This window comes from Carassius carassius, chromosome 20, assembly GCF_963082965.1.
Source record: "Carassius carassius chromosome 20, fCarCar2.1, whole genome shotgun sequence".
NCBI classification, from domain to species: domain Eukaryota; kingdom Metazoa; phylum Chordata; class Actinopteri; order Cypriniformes; family Cyprinidae; genus Carassius; species Carassius carassius.
Window position 1 is genome coordinate 17,689,200 of NC_081774.1, and position 27,358 is coordinate 17,716,557.

The 27,358-nt window shown below is 39.1% G+C and overlaps 1 protein-coding gene and 1 long non-coding RNA gene across 2 annotated transcripts in view; one reads left to right on the top strand and one right to left on the bottom strand.

Moving 5' to 3' along the window:
* The window catches only part of LOC132097010 (potassium voltage-gated channel subfamily H member 2-like), a 56,837-nt gene that overhangs the window by 6,403 nt on the left and 23,076 nt on the right, over nt 1-27,358 (bottom strand). The window lies entirely within an intron of this gene.
* On the top strand, nt 19,982-24,979 carry LOC132096544 (uncharacterized). Its single transcript, XR_009422597.1, has 3 exons — nt 19,982-20,224; nt 24,435-24,506; nt 24,630-24,979. It is a non-coding gene; the product is annotated as an uncharacterized LOC132096544 (long non-coding RNA).

Consider the following 27,358-nt stretch of genomic DNA (forward strand, 5'->3'; position numbering starts at 1 on the left):
ATAGATATATAGATAGATAGATAGAACTTTTTTAACGTGACTGGCACTCCCTCTATTGTTTCAACAAATTCTAACTGACCCTCTGATGTCACATGGACTACTTTGATGATGTTTTTATTACCTTTCTGGACATGGACAGTATACCATACATAGGTTTTCAATGGAGGGACAGAAAGCTCTTGGACTAAATCTAAAATATCTTAAACTTTGTTACGAAGATGAACGGAGGTCTTACGGGTTTGGAACGACATGAGGGTGAGTCATTAATGGCATAATTTTCATTTTTGGGTGAACTATCCCTTTAAATGACCCCCCCCCCCCACTGGACACAATATATTTTGTTTTTGAGCAACATACAGAACATTAGAAACAGTAGAATTAGTTTTTTGTTTCTTTGATTTGTTTCCTAAAGATAGTTAACACTTAACGTCAGCGAAACCATAACAATTAACAATTTTTACAATAGTTCTCTCATTATAAAGTTAGCCTATATGACAGTAGTTCTGCGTTTCTGTTTAGAGCTGCACATTCTGAAGATGACGAGTAGAGTGAGCATTTGATAGCAAGTTTTTGTGTTCAGTAAGTCCCGTGCTGCTTCTCTTCCTCCGCATCGTCCCTACGACTGTGCTATAGATTTAGTGCCAGGTAAGTCTCCGCCTAAAGGCAAGCTTTACTCTCTTTCTATTACGGAGAGGGAGGCCATGGAGAAATACCATGATTCCTTGGCATCGAGGTTCATCCGCCCTTCCTCTTCTCCAGCGGGGGCGGGATTCTTTTTTGTGGGCAAGAAGGATGGTTCTCTGCGACCTTGTATTGACTACCGAGAGCTGAACAACATCACGATAAAAAACACCTATCCATGTTCTCTCCAGGAACATGTTCAACACGTCAGACGAGTGCTCCAGAGGTTACTCGAGAATGGGCTTTTTTTCAAGGCGGAGAAATGCATATTCCATGCACAGTCTGTCCCCTTCCTAGGGTATATCGTCTCGTCCGAGGGAATACGTATGGATCCTGACAAGGTTAAGGCTTGTGATAGATTGGCCATCACCAGATTCCCGTAAGGCCCTACAGCAGTTTCTGGGGTTCGCCTATTTTTATCGACGTTTCATTCGTAATTTCAGCCAACTAGTCCCACTTTTGACGGCCTTGACCTCCCCCAGTACTCCGTTCAGGTTGTCGGATGCAGCCGAAACTGCATTTACCAACCTCAAGAGCCGCTTCGTTTCGGCTCCCATCCTTGTAGCTCCTGATCCCACACGGCAGTTCGTGGTGGAGGTCGACGCATCAGAGGTGGGGGTAGGAGCAGTTCTTTCCCAATGTGCTGCCTCGGACGATAAGATGCATCCCTGCGCGTTTTTCTCACATCGTTTATCTCCTGCTTAACGCAATTATGACATTGGTAACAGAGAATTGTTGGCCGTCAAATTAGCTTTAGAGGAGTGGCATCACTGGTTGGAAGGTTCAGGGGTACCTTTCATTGTTTGGACCGATCACAAGAATTTAGAGTACATTAGAACTGCCAAAAGACTCAATTCCAGGCAGGCTCGGTGGGCACTTTTTTTCAGTCGTTTTGATTTTGCTCTGTCGTACCGCCAAAAATGTCAAACCCGATTCTTTGTCATGTCTTTTTGGTCCCTCTGCCCGCCCGGTGACTCCCGAGTTTATTTTACCTGAGAAAATAGTCGTCTCAGCGCTCGTATGGGAGGTCGAATCGAAGGTCAAGACGGCCTTAGAGGGGTAACGCCTCCGCCCGGTTGCCCACCGAATCGTTTACTTGTGCCGGAAGGGTTACGGTCCAAAGTTATTCAGTGGGGTCACTGCTCTAACGTTGCTTGTCATCCAGGGATAAGCCGAACCAAGGGTTTAGTTAAACAACGATTCTGGTGGCCACTTATGGCTCGTGACGTCCACGATTTTGTTTTGGCTTGCTCAGTTTGCGCCAGTGGTAAGTCGTCTAACCGGCCTAGTGATGGGCTTCTTCAACCCTGGTCACATATCGCACTAGATTTTGTTACCGCCTTCCCACGCTCTAATGGCATGACGGTCGTTTTGACCGTAGTGGACCGGTTCTCGAAGGCGACACATTTCATTCCCTTGCCCAAATTACCTACAGCCAAGGAGACAGCGGTCACTGTCCTAGATCACGTCTTTTGGTTACATGGCCTCCCGGTAGACGTGGTTTCTGACAGGGGATCCCAATTCATATCCAAATTTTGTAAGGAATTTTGTAAATTGCTATGAGCGACGGTTAGTCTGACTTCGCGTTATCATCCCCAGAGTAACGGGCAGTCTGAGCGAGCCAACCAAGATTTGGAGAGAGAACGTTGCGATGTTTGGTCTCCAAGAATCCTTCTTCCTGTAGCCAACAACTCTCTATGGTGGAGTACGCTCACAATTTGTTACCAGTGTCAGCCACAGGCCTCTCTCCGTTTCAGTGCAGCGTAGGTTACCAGCCACCAGCTTTTCCTAGTCTGGAATCTGAAGTCGCAGTCCCCTCCGCTCACGCATTTGTCCAGAGGTGCCACCGCACCTGGACCAGAGCCCGCGAGACTCTGGTCAGGATGAGGGAGCGCACTAAGGCCAAGGCCGATCATCACCAGTCAAAGCCTCCCGTTTACGTCGTGGGTCAAAAAGTGTGGCTTTCTACTAACAATATTCCTCTCCGTTCCGTTTCTAACAAATTAGCTCCCAAATTCATTGGCCCGTTTACTGTCACCAAGATCATTAGTCCGGTGACAATCCGCCTCAAACTACCTCCAGCATACAGGAGAATACATCCCGCCTTCCATGTGTCCAAAATTAAACTTAAAAACAAAAACAAAAACTAAATTAAATTGAATGTTTTATTCACGTATTAATCCGCCTACCCCGGTTCCCCCGCCGCCGCGTCTCGTAGATGGGGAACCGACCATTCGGTTAATCGTATTCTGGACTCGAGACGGAGGGGACGAGGATTCCAGTACTTGGTGGACTGGGAAGGTTACGGTCCGGAGGAGAGGAGTTGGGTACCTGCTAGGGACATACTGGATCACTCCCATATTGATGATTACAAGCAGCATGTAGGCCCTTATTGGAACTCCAGGAGGCATTCTTAGAAGGGGGGGTACTGTCACGGTTGGTAAACCGTGATCTCTGGGTTTTGCACTTTGTGGGTGAAGTCTGTGTGTTACTTCGGCTCGCTTTCCCGCAGTTCCTGTGTCACCCTCTCCTGCTGCCTACTCACCTCCGCCATCCGGATTCGTCACTCATCATCACCATCTTGGACTGTGCATTCCTCCCAGCGTTGTTTGTGTCTCAAGTACTGTCTGTATCATTGTCTTCATTAAATATCATTAATCTCGCACTTGCTTCCTGCCACTCCTTCACCCAGTTGTTACAGTTTTTAATCAATGGGATTAAACTCATAATTTCATATAGCATACGCTTTGTTATTTATACAACAGAACGTTAATATTAGGACTTATATGCTGTCTGCAAAAAGTCCCCGAATGCAAATGAACGTCTCTGAATGCGAACTCCTTTTGTGGACGCGTTCTTCACGAAACAATGTGCAGAAACACGGCAACTAAACTTTAAAAATTCACAGCGTTTTATTATAATGGTGTTCTCATTATAATGGTATGAAGTGAAGTGAAGTGACATTCGGCCAAGTATGGTGACCCATATTCAGAATTTGTGCTCTGCATTTAACCCATCCGAAATGCACACACACAGAGCAGTGAACACACACACACACTGTGAGCACACACCCGGAGCAGTGGGCAGCCATATGGGTGTGACAATCCAATCATGGTTATTAATATTCTGCTTTGATGTTTGTCTGCTCGCGCTGTGCGCTGAAGAGATATCGGCGTAGTACTACAATGAAGCACTTGACTCAAAACCAAACGCATATTTGCATATCAGTTAAATAATATATCAACAATTTATATACACCGGCTGAAATTTTTTGAAATCACCCTACCTGTTCGAAAAAAATCCAGTCTCTGTGTGTCAGTTTGAGTCTTGGTAAAGTTTTAAATCCCTGCAGCCAAAATGCATCTCCGTTGGTCACGGATTATGGAAAGTGAAACATAAATCTATAGGGGTGGTTGGATTTATTCACGAACTTTAAAAAATTAATTTGAAGCTTCTTCCTTTTCAGATTCTTATTCACGGCTTTATCATAATAGGCTTCATATTAACATAATAGGCTGAAAAAATGCAAGTTCTATGTGAAATCAGACTTTTGAGTGCTCACATATAGTCAGAATGGCATAATCAATAACACCCCGCGAATATTCGACTGTGAGATTGGTAGTTTAATCAGGCTCCTCGAATCAAAGCATCGAATTGTCGACTATTCGGGTCACCCCTAAATTACAGTTATTTAATTTTTGTTTTATAATTCATATACATATCACTTATATCATTTCATATAATTTAGTTATATAATAATAATCATACACATAATTTGATTGAATAATTTGAAGCAAAAACAGAATGTTCTGACAAGCATTGTGAAATTATGCCACGTAAACTTTTCAGAAAACAGTCAGCTTCCCTCAGAAACACATTCATACAGTATAAACCCCCCCAAATCAATATTGAGGATTTTCTTCCAATAGTTCGTGCATCATAAACAGTGAGTGATCTGCCTGCTACAGTATTTTTCTCTGTGCGTCCATCTTCAGCATCTCTGGCCTGTGTTAACGGCCATTAATAGACTTCATATTATCAAATAAATGACATTGTGCAAGTCACGAACAGAGAGTTGCAATAAGGCAAAAAACGTCCGGTTGCTAATAGTGTAAAGGCCAAAGTATTTTTCGGCCGTCCGTGCATCATCTGCATTACGTTATCTTCATCATCAAGAGGCCTCGCGCACAGCCGCACACCCCGTGGTACTGCGCATTTGACCTCAGCTGTTCACGCTCATCTGCGGTTGAGTATACTTTTGATAGCAGTGCGGATGTGGATGTACGCGAGATGGAAAGGACCACTGAATGTGAAGTGTACCTGGGCCTTAAATTTGGCAATCCTACACACACGTGACTGACCACTCGCTCGCACCAACAGGAGGAGGACAGGCAAACAGTGCATACCGCAGGTATAATGGAAACTATTAGTGGTTTTGAAACCGTGACATTTTCAAATCGTGGTATACCGTGAAACCGGTAATAGTCCCATGCCTAATATATACAGGGGCATCTCAATAAGTTAGAATGTCGTGGAAAAGTTCATTTCAGTAATTCAACTCAAATTGTGAAACTTGTGTATTAAATAAATTCAGCGCACACAGACTAAAGTAGTTTAAGTATTTGGTTCTTTTAATTGTGATGATTTTGACTCACATTTAACAAAAACCCACCAATTCACTCAACAAATTAGAATATGGTGACATGCCAATCAGCTAATCAACTCAAAACACCTGCAAAGGTTTCCTGAGCCTTCAAAATGGTCTCTCAGTTTGGTTCACTAAGCTACACAATCATGAGGAAGACTGCTGATCTGGCAGTTGTCCAAAAGACAATCGTTGACAACCTTCACAAGGAGAGTAAGCAACATTCATTGCCAAAGAAGCTGGCTGTTCATAGAGTGCTGTATCCAAGAATGTTAAAAGAAAGTTGAGTGGAAGGTAAAAGTGTGGAAGAAAAAGATGCACAACTAACAGAGTGAACCGTAGCCTTAGGATGATTGTCAAGCAAAATTGATTCTAGAATTTGAGAGAACTTCACAACGAATGGACTGAGGCTGGGCTCAAGGCATCAAGAGCCACCACACACAGACGTGTCAAGGAATTTGGCTACAGCTAGTATTCCTCTTGTTAAGCTACTCCTGAACCACAGACACATCAGAGTCATCTTACCTGGGCTAAGGAGAAGAAGAACTGGACTGTTGCTCAATGGTCCAAAGTCCTATTTTCAGACGAGACCAAGTTTTGTATTTCATTTGGAAACCGAGGTCCTAGAGTCTGGAGGAAGGGTGGAGAAGCTCATAGCCCAAGTTTCTTGAAGTCCAGTGTTACGTTTCCACAGTCTGTGATTATTTGGGGTGCAATGTCTTCTGCTGGTGTTGGTCCAATGTGTTTTTTGAAAACCAAAGTCACTGCACCTGTTTACCAAGAAATCTTGGAGCACTTCAAGCTTCCTTCTGCTGACCAGCTTTTTGAAGATGCTGATTTCATTTTTCAGCAGGATATGGCACCTGCCAACACTGCCAAAAGCACCAAAAGTTGTTTAAATTATCATGGTATTGGTGTGCCTCGGTTACATATGTAACCCTTGTTCCCTAAAGGAGGGACTGGAGACGTCACGTTGTGACTGACAAATTGGGATCTCGAGAGACCAATCTAATTCTAGTGTAAAATAAATGAGCCAATGCACATTGGCATGCAATAATTGCATAAGTAGGGTGCAGGCGCCATGCATAATCAGGTTTTCGCTGAGGCGCCGAGCCGGTGGCCCAACCGCCCAGCAGTGATGCAGTAACCGTGGTGACAGGACGTGATGTTTCCATTCCTTGCTTCAGGGGTCGAGGGTTACATACGTACCAAAGTGCCACGGATGCTACCCGTGGAAAATGGGGTGGATGAAAGGACAGGGATTACGTGGAGAGAGTCTATTTCCGTTGTTCCACTATACCCATACAGTAAGATTTATTGGATCACGCTGGGAAAGCCTTTCCAGGGAATCCACATCGTGCCCACAGGGAGGTATCATGTGGAAATTACACATATGGACTGGACAATAAGGGCAGTACAACATTTGGAATGTCTCTGAGGTGGCTCTGGCCCAGTTAGGAGGAAGGCAACTATGACAGGGACGGTTGAGTGGAGTCTGCCAAGGGAAAGACACAGGCTCACCAAGAGGTGAACCGTACCGTGAAAGAATACATACATGGGATCACCATGGGGATCACAACATATGGCACCTAGCCTAACACAGGGATGAACTATCAAGTAACTTTACAAGTATTAGGCTGGCACCTGATGATTCACCACATCTGACTGCCTAGGGTGACAGAAGAACTACACAGGGTTTGCCATGCAGGGAAACTGAACTGAAGAGCAGAATAAGCACATATATCCTGTCTGTAGAGGGGAAGGGTGCAGCAAGCGAGATACTGAGCAATCTCTCTGGTTCATTGGCTACTTGAGGCGACTCCATGAGAGGACACTGTGCTCTACACGAAGCCTGCAGCTCTACAAATATCTTTCAGAGATCCACCGTGCGGCAAAGCCCAGGATGAAGAAACACTCCTTGTCAAGTGTGCTCTCAAACCAAGAGTGCAAGGCACACCATGGGTTTGATAAACCCAACCTCTGCTTGGAGACAGCCTTTCCCTTCTGTTGGCCTCCACAACAGATGAAGAGCTGCTCTGAGGTCCTACAGCTCCATGTACAGTCCACATATAGGTGTAAAGCGCGAACGGAACATAGCAAAGCTTTTATCACCACCTGATACATGAGAGGTGTGGTGGAAACCTTGGGCAAAATTCCAGGCACGATTTGTTGACTGAAAATGCATGCAGGTCCCATACCCTCTTGATGGAAGCCAGCACAGCTAAGAGCACAAGTCTTTATCCCTCAATGCAAAGCAGAGAAACGGCCTGTGCCAAGGAAGAATCAAGACATGAAAGTATGCATCCTTCAGGTCGATAACTGTAAACCATCTCAGGGATGGATGCATTTGAAAATGCATTTCTGCGTCAACATTTTGAACGGTAGCTTGTGAAGGGCCCATTACAAAACTTGCAGATCCAAGATTAGTCGTAACCCACCGCCTTTCTTAGGTGTAATGAAATAAGGGCTGTAAAACCCCGACCTCATATCGACTGGAGGGACTGGGTCTATAAGCCCATAAGACAGAAGCATTGCTGGTCAACATGGAGGTGAACTGGATGCCTCTGAACTTTCGGGGACGACGGGTTAACTGAGTTGCATAGCCAAGTCTGACGGTCCGAATGAGCTAGGGAGCCAAGAACAGTTGGGCTCTCGACTGAATCGCTGAAAAGGATGGCCTGTGAGATAGGGGAGTTGAGAAAACGATCCTGATGCATATCAGCCAGGTTCAGCCAGAGATGGCGTCCCTGGACCACCGGCGTTGCCATCATCTGACCCAGGGAGCGCGCAGTGACTAACGTCGCTCTCAAGGTGAGGTCCGTTGCTGTGCGCAGCTTCTGCATCGACCCTGGGTCAGAACTACCTTTGTGCATCTCCTTCAATGCCTTGGCCTGGTATACTTCCAGGAGTGCCATGGCATGCGGGGTGGAGGCAGCCTACCCAGCTGCAAGGTAAGCCTTGGCCGTAAGCATGGATGTCCTCATCTCCAGAATCCAGCTCACCCTCCGATGCCGCAATAGACATCTGGTCATCCGGAGTAGCACCAAATGAAAGCCGGATTCCCGTACGAGGAACCAACATGTTCAACCACTCCACGGCTTGTGGCATGCTAGAGAAGTGGGGGGCCCACGGAGATTCACACGAAAGGTTTGCTCCCACTGTAACCCTCAGGCTACCCTGACTATTCACTGAAGTTGCCCTCTTCTGCAGAACAGAGGTCCGACTAAATCGGGGCATAAGCACGGGCACTCCACCTTTTTTGATGTATCTGAGTCTCAGCTGCAACGCCGTGATGGTCATACTGCCACAATGATGTCATGACTCATTCATGAAGGCTGCCGTCCTCACACAGAAAGACCCTCCATTAAAAGACCATTATTGAGGTACATAATAATCTCCCTCAAATCAATTAACAATGCTACTCAACAGCAACCGGATGATATCCAGCTCCAGAATATCCTGATCTGACTGTGAAAAAAACATCAAAGGTAGAAGGTTTAGACGTATTTAACTAAAGAAAAGAGCTGTCATTTGAAAGTTAATCTCACAGGGAAGCAGTCAGAAAGGGCAACCATCGATCAACGAAGCTATAGCCCATAAGGGTACTGCCATTTGCAGTGAGCAATTGTCTCAATGTGCCTCACAGACGGTGGTGTGGCAGTCAAGGGCATCCTTGTGCTGAGATGAATGTAGGGTGTTTGACCTACAGAAAAAACTGTGGTGAACAGAGCCCAGGTCTGACACCACAACACCAATGTCGCTGGGCAGAGACAAATGCCAATGTTTCTGTCTGATGTTTTTGTCACATTAAATACAGGAACAGGCACATCTGAAAACATTAACAGGGAATAGTTTATCCCAAAATTCAATTCTAAAATAATTTACTCACCCTCATGCTGACTATTATTTTCTCAAGTGCAAAATTAATTAATAATGTGAAATAGCAATTGCAACTGCAGTGCATATATGAAAGGTAAACGTTTACATTTTGTTGACATTCAAAAATCAGATTTGTAATAATGATGGGAATGCTTTTATAGATACTGTCCAGAATACCTGCAGTAATTCCTGAAATAATTCTTCACTACAGTCTCTCAATACTGGAGACAAATCACACACAGACTATCATTAGATTACAATTGATTTAAAATCAATGTTTCCTTTTACTTTAAATATAAAGAACATTACTGAATTCCAAAGAATCTCAATATTCATAGTCTGAGTTTACCTATATTTAAATGTGAAATTCACACACATTCACATTGTTTTTGAAAGCTGGCTCTTATGTTCACTGAGGCTGGATTTATTTTATTACAATTAAAGTAAAAATAGTACTAAATAATACTATTTATTAAGTATTAGTAAAAATAATACTGTAAAATGTTATTATATTGAAAAAAAGGTTTCTATTTTAATATATTTTAAAACATAATTTATTTCTGTGATGGCAAAGCTGTATCACATGATCCTTAAGAAATCATTCTAATATGCTAACTGGGTGCTCAGGAGAATATGCTGCTTAATATTTTATTTTATTTATTTTTTATTTTTGATGAATAGAATATTTAAAATAACAGCATTTATTTGAAATAGAAAACTTCTGTAACATTATAAATATTTTTACTATCACTTTTTTATCAGTTTAATGTGCTCTTGTTGAATGAAAGAATGGGTGGAAAAAAACTAATTTCTTACTGACCCCAAACTTTTTGACAGCAGTATATATAAAAGTGTTCAAAACAAAGTATACCTTCCTTGGGAACTCACCTCTTGTGCGACAATACTAGAGATGCGAACAGCCCTCTTGACCCGTGTGTTTTTCCACTCATTGCTCCCTTGCACCCCCTCCTGAGGAATGCTGCCTCTGGCACTAAAGGACATAATTCTGCCCCATACAGATAGCTGTCTAAACACCACTGTTCATTTCACCCACTGCTTGCAGGAACAGCCAACACTCTCATCCTCTGAGGTGGACCACTTCAGTTCCGTCAGTCTGAAGGCATCTCTTTCATAATGTATCTCCCAAGTGACTTCCAATAAACCCCTGAATCGTCTTTAAATTTTGCTCACTTTTTCCATCCTTCAAAGTTCGAAAGCAAATCATCCAGTCTTTCAAGCCCTACTGCTGCTCATCACCTTTTCAAGCTGTTTCGGTCGCTCCAAGTGAATCAGCACAACATGAACAAACTGTCTATCTTCATATTCGATTCTCGCACAAAAACCAGAAAAGACAAAATGCGTCTGAACGGCAGCACCATGGATCCATCATCAAGCTGTTCCACTTTTTGCACGCTTTGCCTTTTAAAGAGAGTAAATTGCCTGTGGTATTCCTCTCCATCCCTCCCTCCCTCCCTCCCTCCCTCGCTTTCAGAAACACTATGTTTGTGTGTGTTTCTCTCATTCTTTCTCTCTCTCTTCTCTGTGGAAGTCCCACTCGGCAAGAGATGTAATTGCAGCTGGCTGACTGATCCACCTCCTCGCTCTCAGTAGCCCAGCTGCAGGGCTTGATGGATATCCTCTGTTCCCCTGATAAGCACAAACACGCAAAAAAAAAAGTATCTCTACTTTTTTTTTCTACTCTTTCTCTATGTGCCCAGCTCCCAGGCATGTTACAGACCCTCACCTCTAACTTGCTTCTCTTATGATAATTGTCCCCCACATTAGGCTTAATCATACTTAAATTACAAGTGTGAAATTAAAGCCAAGCCAATGTATGTTGTTAATAAAATTTTCTATCAAATGTTGGTCATTGCTCACATCAGTATACTTATTCTCAATCTATAGATAGCAGACACTTTACAATAAGCTTCAGTTTGTTAACATCAGGTATCATGAACTAACAATGAACAACATTTTTATAGCATTTATTAATTTAGGTATAGTAATATAGTAATATAATAGTAATAATATTTTAATTCATAAAGCTTGAAGTGCTAAAATGTATTAACATACACTACTATTGTAAGATATTAGAATAGAAAGGTCCAAAGAACAGCATTTGTTTGAAATAGAAATCTTTTTAACATTGTAAAATAATTACTTATGATCATTTTAATGTGAACTTTTTGAATAAAAGAGAACATACAAAATGTTTGAAGAGTAAAGTGTATGCAGAAATTTACATAACTTTTACAACATTTATTAAGGTTGGTTATTGTTAATTGCTAGTTTAAGATGCCAAATACATTAGCTAAATGAATCTTCAACATGTTACCAAAATACACTATTAAGCACTCACTGCCAAACAACTAGTAAAAACAAAGCTCTACACCCTTCTAAATACATCTCTGACCATTCACTTAGCATTCATTATGAAAACGATTGATCGGTAGGTCATGTGTTTACTCTAAATGAACCCTGACAACATAATTACTTTCCCATGACTGACAACATGCATGCTAAGTCACTTTTCACGTCAACATACTGAGAGAAATCTAGTTTAACCAATAATGACAATGCATATGAGACACAACGAAAAATAGCTATTTAATACAAAGACATCAAAAGTAAATGCACTGTATAGTATGTCTGTTTTCTGAGTCATGATAACTAACTCCTGTCATTAACGTGTCAAAAAACCCTTGGCAAAGATAATAAGATTTCTTTGAATATAATAACACTTCAGGCTGCTTTGAATGTGACTCCAGATGTTTTTTTTTCTCTGAAGGCCTTTTAATATAGTGTGACGGACACTAAGTTCACTGAGTTGATCGTAAAGATAGTAAACCTGGACAAAACTAAGAAATGATTTTATCATGCCACTACAGCAAACAGTTCTTAATATCAGTGGGAATTTCTCATGCTCCTAGAATAATGCATAATAATATCATGCTTGGGTTTATGAGTAAAGACAGAAAAGAAGAGCAGGCAGTTGTGAAGATAAACAGTATATTAAAATTAAGATGCCTGAAGTCATTATACATAATTCTGAAGGAATGATAAATTATTCAAGTCTCCCACAAACAGTTCTTTGGAAAGAAATTGTGTTTACTTCTTTTTATTATGTCACAGTCTATGTGACTCTACCATCCACTCTGCTGATTTATTGCCATGGGGCATTATGCATTGTTTTCAGAATATATAATTTGGATTCACATCAGAATTTTAAATTTGTGTGTGCTAGTGTTTCAATGTCAGACTTTTGTGTAAATGCCTGCTCTCAAACTGTCAATATCGTCTTCCAACTTTCAATGTCTAATTCTATTACAGTAAAAAGTTTGTAATTTAATTGATACTTTAAGGGGGGTAGTTGATCCAAAAATTTACATTTACTGAAACTTTACTTACTCTCAGGCCATCAATGATTTAGATTATTTATTTTTTTCTTCATCAGATTAAATTTAAAGAAATGTAGCATTTCACCACTTGCACTTAAGTTAAGTTTATTACTTGTGGATTATTGTGATGTTTTTATCAGCTGTTTGGACTGTCATTCTGACGACACACATTCTATGTAGAGGATCCACTTGTGAGCAAGTGCTAATTATGCATTGCTAAATGAAACTAATTCATCTACATCTTGGATGACCTGAGGGTGAATACATTTCAGCAAATTTTGGGGAAACTGTTCCTTTAATGACTTTTTAACAAGATATCCAGGACTCCTACATTTGCACAGATGTTCGCAGCTGACAATCACTTAAAAACTGGTTAATCGTATAATAATTAAACACCCATACAGTTTTAGCTGCATGTTTACTGTTAAAATGATAAAAACTCTCTGCAGTTTGTAGGGAGATATACATAATTTAAATATGAACAACATATCTAAAGGCACTGAATAGTCATTATTCTAAACCTGCTCAGTTAGACACAAGTTTCAACTGAACTTGCCCGAAATACTCGTATATGGTGGCCGAGTGCAAAAGTGCAATACAAATCACAATTACAAAAACAAAATAACAAATCCAAAAACACAGCGACAATTCAGAAAACAAAATAACAATTCAGAAAACACAACGACAATTCAGAAAACAAAATAACAATTCAGAAAACACAACGGCAATTCAGAAAACACAACGACAATTCAGAAAACACAACGACAATTCAGAAAACAAAATAACAATTCAGAAAACACAACGACAATTCAGAAAACACAACGACAATTCAGAAAACACAACGACAATTCAGAAAACAAAATAACAATTCAGAAAACACAACGGCAATTCAGAAAACACAACGACAATTCAGAAAACACAACGACAATTCAGAAAACAAAATAACAATTCAGAAAACACAACGACAATTCAGAAAACACAGAAGTACTAACCACATTGTCCGGTAGCCGAACAACTGTCCTGGTCCACGCAGCTCTGCTCTAATAGCATTCCTTACTTCGTCTATGGGCGAATAGTTCTTTCTTCTGAACATACCATTATTCTTCAGGTGTGTTTTTAAAGAGCGCAAGCTCATTTTAATGTCGTGGTATGTCGCCAGCATGTCCACAATCACGGCATATGAATGTCCTTCTTCAAAGTAGCGTTTAATGTGTTCCATTTTAGCAAAATTCAACAGATTTCAACAAAGTTGATCACAATTTATTTTTGATTGACAGGTGTCTCATCCAATCAGCGATAAGTATGTCGTTCTCAAAATATACCTACCTTTTCCGTTTTGTATGAATTGTCGTTGTGTTTTCTGAATTGTTATTTTGTTTTCTGAATTGTCGTTGTGTTTTCTGAATTATCGTTGTGTTTTCTGAATTGTTATTTTGTTTTCTGAATTGTCGTTGTGTTTTTTGAATTGTTATTTTGTTTTCTGAATTGTCGTTGTGTTTTTGGATTTGTTATTTTGTTTTTGTAATTGTGATTTGTTTTGCACTTCTAGGCCACCATACTCATAGCTAAAGGCACATTTCATGATGACTAATGGCAAACCTTGCACATCCATCATGATGTATTATGGAATGGGGCACTTTTCAGGTAATTTTGGTGAAACAATCAAATAAGCCTCTACAAGGAAACTCAGCATCCTTTCCTGGCAAAAATCTTGCAAAACTGCAATGATGAACACTACTTTGTAAAGTCCCCAGCAGCTTGGTCTGGAAGAGATGGTTAATTGGAACATATCTGTCTGACGTTCAGTATTTTACTTCATTTCTTTATGATATTTTTATATTACGATTGTAATTTGCCATTGCCAAGAGTCCTCTAATGCAGTTTTGCAAACTAATGGACTTTTTGGATCCAGTCCAGCGCCATTCAGAGAGACAGCAAAGTCTGTTACAACAAAAAGATGTTAACATTACAGCACCCAGAGGGCAAAAACACTCAAAATGTTATGCCTTTGAATTGATCTTTTGATATAAACCTTTTCCTTTACAGCCTTTATCGGTGCCATCTTTGCTAGTTATTGCTGAGAAATTTATTTATACATTAAGTAAAAATTAGATGCATTAGTGCATTCATGCAAAATGCACTTGCAGTGGTGAAAATATGAACAAAAGCATTTATGTCTCTCCAGTCTACACACTTACACTGGAATGTTATTCAAGTAAGAAAAGGCTTACATAATATATGTTTGCTCAGTTCTTTAATGATATGCCCCATAAGCTATATTTGCTCACTCATTTATTAACAGTGTGCTCAGTGATGGTGTATTCAAGTGTACAGCCTGTTATAACCAGGACGTCACAAACAATTAAAATGAAATATCAGTAGATTCGTTTAACCATTCTTTCCCAGGTTCCTTACAGTCACAATTTATTTACTTTGAATACTTCAAGTTACTATGAACTGAGGTCATTTGTATCAGCTACAGATATCCACAATAAAAAAATATTTTGGGCTTAAGTAATTCAGTTTAGATTGAAAACAGAAGGGTAGTAGATCCTCCATTCTGTTTCAACTCCAAACAGGACAGCTCTCTAAAGAGCTAATTTTAATACTTATCCTCATTATAAAAAAATATTAATGGGTAGCACATGAATAAATGTGAAAAACGGACCACAATGAGGCCTGAGAAGAGAAAGCATCATTACTAAAGGCTATTTAATCTAATACTTTATTAGAAAAAAGCAAATGTTTATAATAAAAAAATTTTTTTTTACTAATTTCTACAGCTGCTCAGTTAAATGTATATTTGGGTTTTTAATTTAATGTGTTAATCTATTACAATTCATAAAAAAAAGTGATATAAATATAAATTATGCCCCTTGAGCTCAGCATAAATTCATAGATTTATTCTATCATTAACGCAAGTACCATCAAAACATTTGTAATTTCTTCATGGAGCCTGGCCACAGCTGTTGTAAGTATAGGCCTAAAAAGACTCATCTGGGACACCATTTGAAAAAAAATATTTCTCACAGGAAATGCTTTTATCTGTCTGGATTCCACAGCAGAATCTACTACACATGGTGAAAACTATGAACTAACACTAATGAGTAACTGGAACATCATGCACTGCCTTTTTTGAGTATCAAGGTGGGAGAGTTATAAAAGCAAAATTCACTCTTAGAACATCTCAGAGCTAATAGTCACTGATCACTGCGCAAACTCACTGTGCATCCCACACATGCTGATCAATGCAGCATGTAATCATCTGCCATTGTCCACCTGGTTAGGAAGCAGGGAATATGTCAAGAGCCTGAGATAAAAATAAAATGTGCTGCACTTCAATTTGACTATCTATATAAATGTATTTGACGTACATTTGACAAAGTGTGGGGTTGCAATGTTTTACACTAAAACCAAATCTATTTCTGTGATGGCACAGGTGAATTTTCAGCATGATTAAAAGTCTTCAGTGTCACACGATTCTTCAGAAAATCATTCTAATATGCTGATTAGCTGCTCAAGACATTTTTATTATCAATTTGAAAACAGTTGTGTGGCATTATATTTTTGTGGAGATACAACTCTTTTGGAATTCTTTCAGAAATATAAATTTACAAAGAATTTGGAAAAAGTAAATACGCTAACACTGTTACACACTGCCACTTTTGATCAATTTAATACTGAAAAAAAGTATTAATTTATTTTAAAAACATGACATTACATTGTTTTCTCATGGTTACTGGCTGCAACATTCACAGTTTTTTAAGCATCTTCCTTTATAAATGCTGTGTTAAAGCCACTGTCTGTCAAGTTAAAGGAACTTTCTAACTTGATTACATAATGTGCGAAGCTATGGATGCACATTGCAGAGCTACACTCTAAAAAGATGGTTCTTTAAAAATTCTTTACATGTAGAACCAGTTCTATTTAGAACCACAGTAACCCATTTAGTGCTGAAATGATTCTTTGTGTCAGAGTTTGGGGTTCTTTATTCCCGCCCTTTTGTTTTTCAAATTTATAACTGTCAAAGCAGTTCATTACTTAGTTTCTCCAGTATTCCAACTACAAACTTCAACACACTCTCAATAGGTAAATTATTTCATTCTTAAATTTAAATAAAAATTTAACTTTAAAATTGTATCTGGTTTGCAAACAAACATGTAATTTCCCCTTTTCTTTTTTGACCTTATGTAGGCTATGTGTGAGCAGCTCTGGTTGAGGATACTCCTCTTCTCCAGGTAACAGAGACATTGAGTTTATAATCCGTATTGTTAGAATCTTTTTTTTATAAGTTCATCTATCCAACTACACAGACTATCAACACACTCTCAGCAGGTAAATTATTTCTTTCTTAAATGTCAGTAACTTTTAACTTTCAAATTGTAACTGGTTTTTTACAAATTATGTATTTTTCTCTCTTCAGTTTAAGAGAACAAGTAAGTGTGACCAGCCCTGTTCAGTTAAGGATACTTCTCTCCTCATCACCACTACGTAACAAACATATTTAATTTATGGTCCTTTTTTTTGTTTTTACTAAAACAAATGGAATGAGACACATTGTAACTCTGAAATCAATTGTGTATTTCAGATGCTGTCACATCCTTCAACTTCGTAATCTGCAGCGAGAAACGGCCACTCAATCACACCAAAATACACATAGAGATGGACTTACAGGCATCATAGAGGATTATGAAAAAACATTATTTCACTGGAACTTGGTCTTCATTTTACTATTTCCAGTTTTTAGTTTGTTTGACTTTAGTATTTATTTATGCTCAATGTCAATTGTCATTTATTAATGTATTTTGCTAATAACTGTTGTTAGAGCACTATCATTTTTGGTACAAATTCACATGTCATTAAAAAATAAAAGTACCTATTTGACACATTGTTGTTGTTGCTGTTTTTATGTAAAACCCTAACAGACACTGCTGGATATTGTAATACCAGGTAGATAGAGGAGTAAAAAACTATATAAATAAATAATATATACATATAATATTAATAATAATTAAAGCTGCAAGCAGCCTTTCCGGGGCCAAGCCCTTATTGCTCTTTGGCTTGTAAGGGTTTTTCAAGCATTTTTTCCAGCACTTTTCCAGAACAGATAGATTCAGAATTACAGATAGAGTGAAATCAGAAGGTCTGAACAGAAGGTCTGATGAGAACGAACACAGAATGAAGTTAATTAATAAAAAAACACACTTATTTCTGATCCCGGTGTAAGAAACATTAGTACAGCTCTTACCCATGTAATAAAGGAATTTAAATTACAACTTTATACCCAATTTTAAACTTGTCCCACACAGGATTCGAACCCACAACCTCTCGGGTTTGGGACCAGTGCCTTAGCAGAGTGAGCCACATTAGCTGACGCACATATGGCACGCCACAGAAGTGATGTTAAGGTGTGAGAATGAACTCTCAAAAGCTTGAAGTAGCATTTTAGCCAGATTAGCATGCTACGCTAAAAAATGATAGCTTGCTCAAAGTTAACCAGATAGCTCAAGAGACCCATTAGAGTGAATAGAAACATGTTAGCATGTTAGCTAATTAGCATGCTAAGCTAGCTAGCAAAAATCAACTGGCACAGGCACGGTCAACTTTAGAGCTGTACATGTCGGGAACGGGAGGGAATATCAAAAATCTGTTCAGTCATTTCTGTCCGGCCCGGTCTGAAGTTCATATTATAAATTTTTGAACAAAATTGAACAAGATTTCAGGGAGGAGTAGCGAAAAAACGGTTTTTCATTCTATTCAATATGGCGGACAGACGCCATGTTGGAAAATGACAAATGAGACATCATCCGATTCGGCATAAACCATGGAATTAAATGACATAAAAATAACAAAAATCGATCAACATTTACAGTGGTTATGAGGGGTTTTGCAAGAATCGTTATATCTCTTGAACACTAGGTGGCGCTGTCTTCAAACTTCCGGGGGACCTCCGAGACATGGTGTTGATGATGTCTACCGATTTTTGTGAAGATTTGTCCAGTAGATTAAAAGATATAGCAATTTATGACAAAATTCAAAATGGCGGACGGGTGGTCCTGGTGGTCTTGACATAATTGACATCCTCAGATTCGGAATGGTCTAAAGAATCCATAGACACCAAGATCATAATTTTCTGATGAATTGTTCAGAAGTTATAAGCAAAAAAGTGCATTCTTGGTATCTCAACACCCATAGGTGGCGCTATTCCCAAATTTGACATGGACCCTCAGATCATGGTGTAGATGAAGTGTACCAAGTTTGGTTTCGATTGATCAAAGTTTGGCCGAGATACAGCATCTCAACCGATTTTAGGTCAACCTCATTAAGTTCACAATTGAATAACTTTTGAACAAAGATGAATATCAAAAATCTGTTCAGTCATTTCTGTGCGGCTCAGTTCAAAGATCATCTGAGCCAAATTTCAGAAGAATTGGACCAAGTTTGAAAGAGGAGTAGTGTTTAGACTGAATACTGTACTTTTCAAAATGGCTGCTACTGTAATGGGCTGAGTCTTAATATAAAGTATGGACTGGAATCTCCATGAAGAGCATGTTCAGGTGTACTAAGTTTTATTTTCGTAGAATTAGTGGTTCAAAAGTTATTAATGTTTGAATGTTGAATTTTTGGACTGCTGGTGGCGCTATAGAGTTGGGCCTAGAGACCCCAAAGTTGGTCAGATCACTTATAATGACCATCTCTACATGTGTGCCAAATTTCATCATTTTCCCATGTTCCCTTCATAGGGCTGCCATAGACTCCCATTGGACGACAATAATAATAATAAAGAAAACGTACAGATACAATAGGGGCTACAGCCCTCTGGGCTTGGCCCCTGATAATCATTATTAATAATGATATAAATATGTTAATATACTAATATTAATGAAAATAAACTATCATTAAATAGGTTATTTATAACATCATTAAGGTCCTTTATAGCCTTTTAAAAGCATGGTTCTTTACGGAACAATATAAAAAGGGTTCTATTTAGCACTAAAAAGGGTTCTGCTATTGTTACAAGCCAAAGAACCCTGTTCTGGTACTGTTTAGAACTATTTTTCTTAAGCGTGTAGTGCAAGACGAGCAGTTGTGCTTAAAAAGTATATACATTTATAAACATTTTTCGGAGAAAATATTCCTCGGCTGCGATCGTGTAAAGCCCTTTGAAGCTGCAGTGAAACTGCAATTTGGACAATCCCAATTTAGACATGGGGGGCGGGCAAGCGTGTACGTCTGCAGACTGCAAGACGGGGGCATAACTTGAAGTGGGCAGAACTTGAAGTAGGAGGCGGAACTTGAAGTTGTCCAAATCACACAGAACTCCGTGAGATCTCAAAACGATAAGTTGTTGGCAATATGGCGGCTTTAATTAGGGCACAGAGTAGAATATTGATTACGTTTTAAGGGAGGCAGGGGTTTTAGGCAGGATTTGATGCATGATGTGTGTGTAGATATTAATGTTAAGGGACAATGTGAGAGATGTCTACATTTTAGTAGGAAAACGTATTATCTGATCCACACTCCGGAACAGAAGTGGGCGGTAATGCACCAATAAGCTGGATGCCAACCGCCGTTAAACTGGAAAGAAGACGAATATGACAGCTTGCTGTGAGAGACAACGGTGAGAATATTTTTTTCCAGAGATAATTATTTAAATTGAAGTGTATAAGTCATTTTCATACAGTGGTATTGTTTTTGGAGTTAATAATTTATTAAAACTAAGGTGTAAAGTAAGCAACCTATAAGCAAAAGGTCTAAAGACGCTATCCTCCGGTTTCACAGGCTTAAAGGGATAGTTCACCCAAAAAGAAAATTATGTCATTAATAACTCACCCTCACGTCGTTTCAAACCGGTAAAACCTCCATTTATCTTCGGAACACATTTTAAGATTTTTTAGATTTAGTCCGAGAGCCCTCAGTTCCTCCATTGAAACTGTGTGTACGGTATACTGTCCATGTCCAGAAAGACAAGAAAAACATCATCAAAGTAGTCCATGTGACATCAGAGGGTCAGTTAGAATTTGTTGAAGCATCGAAAATACATTTTGGTCCAAAAATAACAAAAACTACAACTTTATTCAGCATTGTCTTCTCTTCCGTGTCTGTTGTAAGACAGTTCAAAACAAAGCAGTTTGTCATATCCGGTTCGCGAACGAATCATTCAATGTAACTGGATCTTTTTGAACCAGTTCACCAAATCGAACTGAATCGTTTGAAACGGTTCGCGTCTCCAATACGCATTAATCCACAAATGACTTAAGCTGTTAACTTGTTTAATGTGGCTGACACTTCCTCTGAGTTAAAACAAACCAATATCCCGGAGTAATTCATTTACTCAAACAGTACACTGACTGAACTGCTGTGAAGAGAGAACTGAAGATGAACACCGAGCCGAGCCAGATAATGACTCGTTAACGATGCATCGGTTTTCGGATCACCAGTAGTTCTTTCTGACAGTTCGATTCACAGTGTTGGGGAGTAACTAGTTACATGTAACAGCGTTACGTAATTTAATTACAAAATTATTGTAACTGTAATTAGTTACAGTTACTACGAAAAAATGAGTAATTAAATTACAGTTACTTATGAAATTTTTAACGATTACAAAGGGGATTACATTTGAATATTTACACATATCCACATACAGATTTAACTGATTTCTTTCCCAAATTGCACTGACTATTCTGAGACATACCGCCCTAATAATTTCCGGGATGCGGAAATACAGTCATTCATAAAAACGGAATGCCTCAAAATCAAAAGTAGGTCAGTAGCCTACACTTGAATCAAAACATGACATGGACTAGTGTCTGTGAATATTAAGTCCCAAAAATGTTAAATTATTTTACAAATGTATTTATTTAAAAATAAATACAAATCCATTTGCAAAAAAAACCAAAAACAAAACAAGGTTATTTTACTTTTATATAGGCTAATAAAAGCATGTTTAACTTTTGTAAGGGAAAAACATGACTCATGTACAGTATTAGGATTTTTCTATAAAGATATTGTAGTATTGTAGAGTATTGTATTGTAAAGTATAGTTTTGTTCAATCTTGAGTATTAAAGTCACGAGAGAGATGGATAACAGGGCAAAATAAAGAGACTGAAGAGAAAAATGGAAGTGAAGGTGCAGTTCAGGAGAGAACTTTTAATTATTTTGCATGTCCCCAAATTAAAGATTTAAACCTTTTTTATGTCAGGTCCATACAAAAAAATAGTTTTGGCCATGAATTTGTTTGTATGAGTTTGAATTTTCCAGTCTGAATTTTTTTCCCAGTCCGCCCCTCCTGTAAATTAATGTCAAAGACATGGTTTCATTTACTACACATAGGCCTACGTTTTCAACCTCTGCTGCCTCAATATAGGAGTACACGAGCACATAAACATAATTTCTAGAACTGCTTTGTGTCACTTAATGTGCATTTTATTTATTTTGAGAAAACTATCATCATATACTCACCTCTATGCACAGCTTGGGCTCTGGAACCACACTCCTCGAGAGAGGATGGACTCTTCACCAGAGGTGGAGAGTTCCTGCCTCAAGTGGAGGAGTTTAAGTATCTTGGGGTCTTGTTCACGAGTGAGGGAAGGATGGAACGGGAGATTGACAGATGGATCGGTGCAGCTTCTGCAGTAATGCGGTCGATGTACCGGTCTGTCGTGGTGAAGAAAGAGCTGAGCCGCAAGGCGAAGCTCTCAATTTACCGGTCAATCTACGTTCCTACTCTCACCTATGGTCATGAGCTTTGGGTCATGACCGAAAGGACAAGATCCCGGATACAGGCGGCCGAAATGAGCTTTCTCCGCAGGGTGGCTGGGCGATCCCTTAGAGATAGGGTGAGAAGCTCAGTCACCCGGGAGGAGCTCAGAGTAGAGCCGCTGCTCCTCCACATCGAGAGGGGTCAGCTGAGGTGGCTCGGGCATCTGTTCCGGATGCCTCCTGGACGCCTTCCGGGGAAGGTGTTCCGGGCGCGTCCCACTGGGAGGAGACCCCGGGGAAGACCTAGGACATGCTGGAGAGACTATGTCTCCCGGCTGGCCTGGGAACGCCTCGGTGTCCCCCCAGAAGAGCTGGAGGAAGTGTCTAGGGAGAGGGAAGTCTGGGGTTCTCTGCTTAGACTGCTGTCCCCGCGACCCGGCCCCGGATAAGCGGAAGAAGATGGATGGATGGATGGCATATACAAAGAGACAGCAGTTTAAAAAAAACACCAATGTTTCAGGAGTTTAGTACACAGAATACGTCACATGCTTATTAGATAACTGTATTTAAGTTGATGTATATGCTTTTATTTATTATTCTTTAATTTTCACAAATTTAAAAAAGTAATCAAAAAGTACTCAAAAGTAATTAGTTACATTACTTTAATAAAGTAATTGAAAAAGTTACACTACTATTACATTTTAAACAGGGTAACTTGTAATCTGTAACCTATTACATTTCCAAAGTAACCTTCCCAACACTGTCGATTCAATAAACCGGTTGAAAAAAACGGTTCACCGGTTCTTTTGCGCTCGACATAATGGCGTCATTGACGATGATTGCAAGCCTTCAGTTTACCTGGGCTCATAACATTAGCACAGAATCAGTTCAGAATCAATCACCAAAAGAATCAGTTCGGTTCAGACGCTCTGTGTGTCGGTTTGCTTCACGCTGAATCACACATGCGCAGTATCATCAGCTCCTCGGTTCTCGAATCGGACACGTCTGACAGAAACGGTTCTTGACTCGTGAACGAGTCATTATCTGGCTCGGCTCGGTGTTCATCTTCAGTTCTCTCTTCACAGCAGTTCAGTCAGTGTACTGTTTGAGTAAATGAATTACTCTGGGATATTGGTTTGTTTGAACTCAGAGGGAGTGTCAGCCACATTAAAAAAGTTAACAGCTTAAGTCATTTGTGGATTAATGCGTATTGGAGACGTTTCAAACGATTCAGTTCGATTTGGTGAACTGGTTCAAAAAGATCTGGTTACATCGAATGATTCGTGCACGAACCGGATATGACAAACTGCTTTGTTTTGAACTGTCTTACAACAGACACAGAAGAGAAGACAATGCTGAATAAAGTCGTAGTTTTTGCTATTTTTGGACCAAAATGTATTTGATGCTTCAACAAATTCTAACTGACCCTCTTATGTCACGTGGACTACTTTGATGATGTTTTTATTACCTTTCTGGACATGGACAGTATACCGTACACACCGCTTCAATGGAGGGACTGAGAGCTCTCGGACTAACTCTAACATATCTTAAACTGTGTGCCAAAAATAAACGGAGGTCTTATGGGTTTGGAACAACATGAGGGTAAGTTATTAATGACATAATTTTGCAAATTGGGCGAACTAACCCCTGTGACCTATAATATAGCATATTTGTGATTTTGCTGTAAACATGTTTTATAATGCATAACAAACAGGGCTGCTCCATTAAGTACACGACTCAATAGTGGATTTACATAAACCATATATACTTCTTTTACTATTACTAAAATGTCTATTTATTATCTGACTGGATAATGTTTGATAAGAATTGTAGATGAGCACATCTAACAGACATGAAACAGGTGTCTGAGTGATGTGTGTATGATATTGTGTAGAATTCACTTTTGTCAACACTGCTAGAGATGAGTGTAAGTCATGTAAACAAACAAATCTATGTAAAGTAACTAAACATAAGTTATCTATTTTATTTGTCCATTTGCAATATTGATAATTTAAGGAACTTTTGTGTTGGATAAAAAGCGAGTTACATCAGTTATTAACTCAACATGTAAATGCAGTATATCACAGATATATGACAGAGGAGACTGACTCTTGTCTGGATGTTACAGGGACAGATGAGACACGTGTGTTTATCTGCTGCAGAGACACTGATGAAGGAATGCTAACATCAAAGGATTTGTGTAAGTACAGTACAAAAATAAATGAAACATTTTAAATCTTTTTAGTTGTATTTTATTTTAATGTAATTTTAAACAACTATTACACCTCTTTTCTTATTCTTGATTTCTGTGCATTTGCTGCAGATCTTTTGTGGTGGAGCAGGACCTGCAAGGAAAGGTGAAAAAAAGGGAAAACCTGAAACAAAAGAATAATGTAATGACTTTTTGTATTGTGTATGTGTATTTTTGTAGGACATGAAAATGTCTGTAGACTGGTGTGTGCACTGAGGATGGAGAAGACAACAGCATCATCCTGGAAATGATCGAGAGTCACAGATGAGACACTCCCTCACTCCACCTGCCCTTTACTGTCTCATCAGGACCAGATGCTGCTGTGATGTCTTCATCCTCAGTTCGAATACCAGGGAACACATGTTAGGTAAAAACTGTTAGTCTGAATGCACTGTAAGTCGCTTTGGATAAATGTATAATTTATTTATATATTTTAACCACTTCAGTGGTTTAGCCAACTTCAAAAGGAATAAATCAATGCATGTACTTGTAAAACGGTGTAAATGTTTTTCAGGTTGTCGTGCTCATGGGGTGCAGGCACATGAAAGTTTGGAGCAGACACAGCAGTCAAATTGTCCTGCACGTGTTCTTCTGCTCTCGCTAAGAGGTTGTGTGGTTCAGAGAGCCGACATCATGGTCTTCCTCATCCTTTTGCTCAACGACATCCCCATTGAGAAGAGTGAGATTGTGAAGTGCAGCAGCAGAACTGTATCAGCTGTGTTCAGATCGCAGGAGGATGTTGGGTTCACCATCTGTAAATACTTGATTGTTAGAACAATAAGTTTGAATGAAGCTTTGTTTCATGTGTTGTTGACTTGTACATGTATGCATTTATTGTGATGCTAACTTTTATACATTGTTTTAATCATTTAGACATGTTTTTTGTTCTCAGTAAATAAAATATAAATATTTTATCCATTCATGTATTAATTGCTTGACTGAAAATTGATGTATTCACATCGACTGCATTTGTTTAACTAGTATATATTCATATATAGCTATGTCACAAAAGAAAATACATTTTGCTTCTTTTATTAAAATGTAATAAAAAAAAATTATATAATTATTGGTTGGTATTTATCGTTATTATTGCATGTAAGTGTTGGGGTGGTCAAAATATGCAATTCATTATGGGGTAATGTTAATTTTTGAGTAGTAATACTTACATTTTTAGAGTATGAAATCAACAATCTTCTCCAAAGGTGAGATCTTCGAGCAGCTGATCGAAGTACCCTTTGTGCAGATATTGCAGAATCGCTGTGAGGTGTTTGTGCACCTGACCCTCTTTTTTATTATTAATGCCAAATTATTACATAAAAGATCATGGTGAGACGGTTGTATCTAACAATAAACAATCATAATGCCATAAAACAGTAAATAAAAAAAATCATGTTTTCATCATAGTATGAGATACTATACAAGAAAAAATTTTTTCACGTAAAATAATTGAAAAAAATATTCAAGAGATAACGATTTTGGGTTTTCTAATAATAAAAAAATGCTTTAAGGATAACACTTGATCACATTAGTGGAGTTAAAAATATAAAAAATTAAAACCAACAGTATTGGCTATACTACAATCACAAAATAAAAACGCAGCCATTTCTGCAAAAAGACTACAACATGGGCAATGTTCTTCATTATCAAGATACTTACAAATACATTAATTAAACCTGTCACTTATATCTTTTAAGTTTTTGTGCTTGTTTTAACTTTGTAGGTCACATGATCAACATAGCGGATAATGATATACAAATTGCATTCATACTTCATACATACGCATTTAGGCTGTAGAGTACTCTTTTAGCGCTCGTTAAGTTAGCACTTATTGAAATTAAGTGCCTAATTAAAGGGTAAGCGGTTTCGAATGCATCCTGACAAAATCTTGTTTTGACATCTCGCGTGGTTCTGTGTGATTTGAACAACTTCAAGTTACACCTCCTACTTCAAGTTACGCCCACTTCAAGTTACGCCCCTGTCTTGCAGTCTGCAGACAGACCTTTCTTGGGGCGGGGGTGAGTAAATTATTAGGAAAGGTTTATTCTGGAAGTGAATTAAACCTGGAATTGTATTTCACTCTGTCTAGGTATCTTAATGCAAAAACGCATCCTGCGATCTAGACCACAGTTGCTCAATGGGAAGTCCATGTAGTCAAAACTTCACCTGAGTTGGCTTAGCATATTCATTAGCCATTCTCCGTTTGCAAGATCTAACAATGAATGTCTATCAACATCCATTCAGGATCAGCCATATGGCTTAGCTATAGACCTGGTAGTATTAAAGCATTTTACAGAAACTGGAGACTGTTAAAACATCATCACTCTGTGAATGGGCAACAGGGACTTCTCATGAGTTTTGTCTACGAACAAATACAACTTGCTCTGCGCCATAAAATTTCCATACTGCATAATTCATTAACTAAACAAACCGTTTTTGTCGTCCTACCCAATAATTCCAGGACCCACCACCCACTCCCACCCACACATACAACAAAAGAAAAATAATAAAGAGCTTCTGATGGAAAGAGCTTATTGCTTGAGGTGGTTGTTCTGGCAGGTCAGGCAAGAACTCAGGCCTCCAGCCAATAGCTGCTTTTCCACTGTTGAACCAGTGCGAGCCAGGGCTTAAAACAGGCCGAGCGGGGCTAATAGCCTCGGTCCTATAGCACAAGGCCAAAATAGTGCTGCGTTTCCATCGTCGGGCCAGAAGCTCCGCTGCGCTTCACTAAAACCCGCCCTTTACACGCTGCTCGGGAACAACGTCATGGAACACCATCATTTCACCAACAAAAAGAAATTATC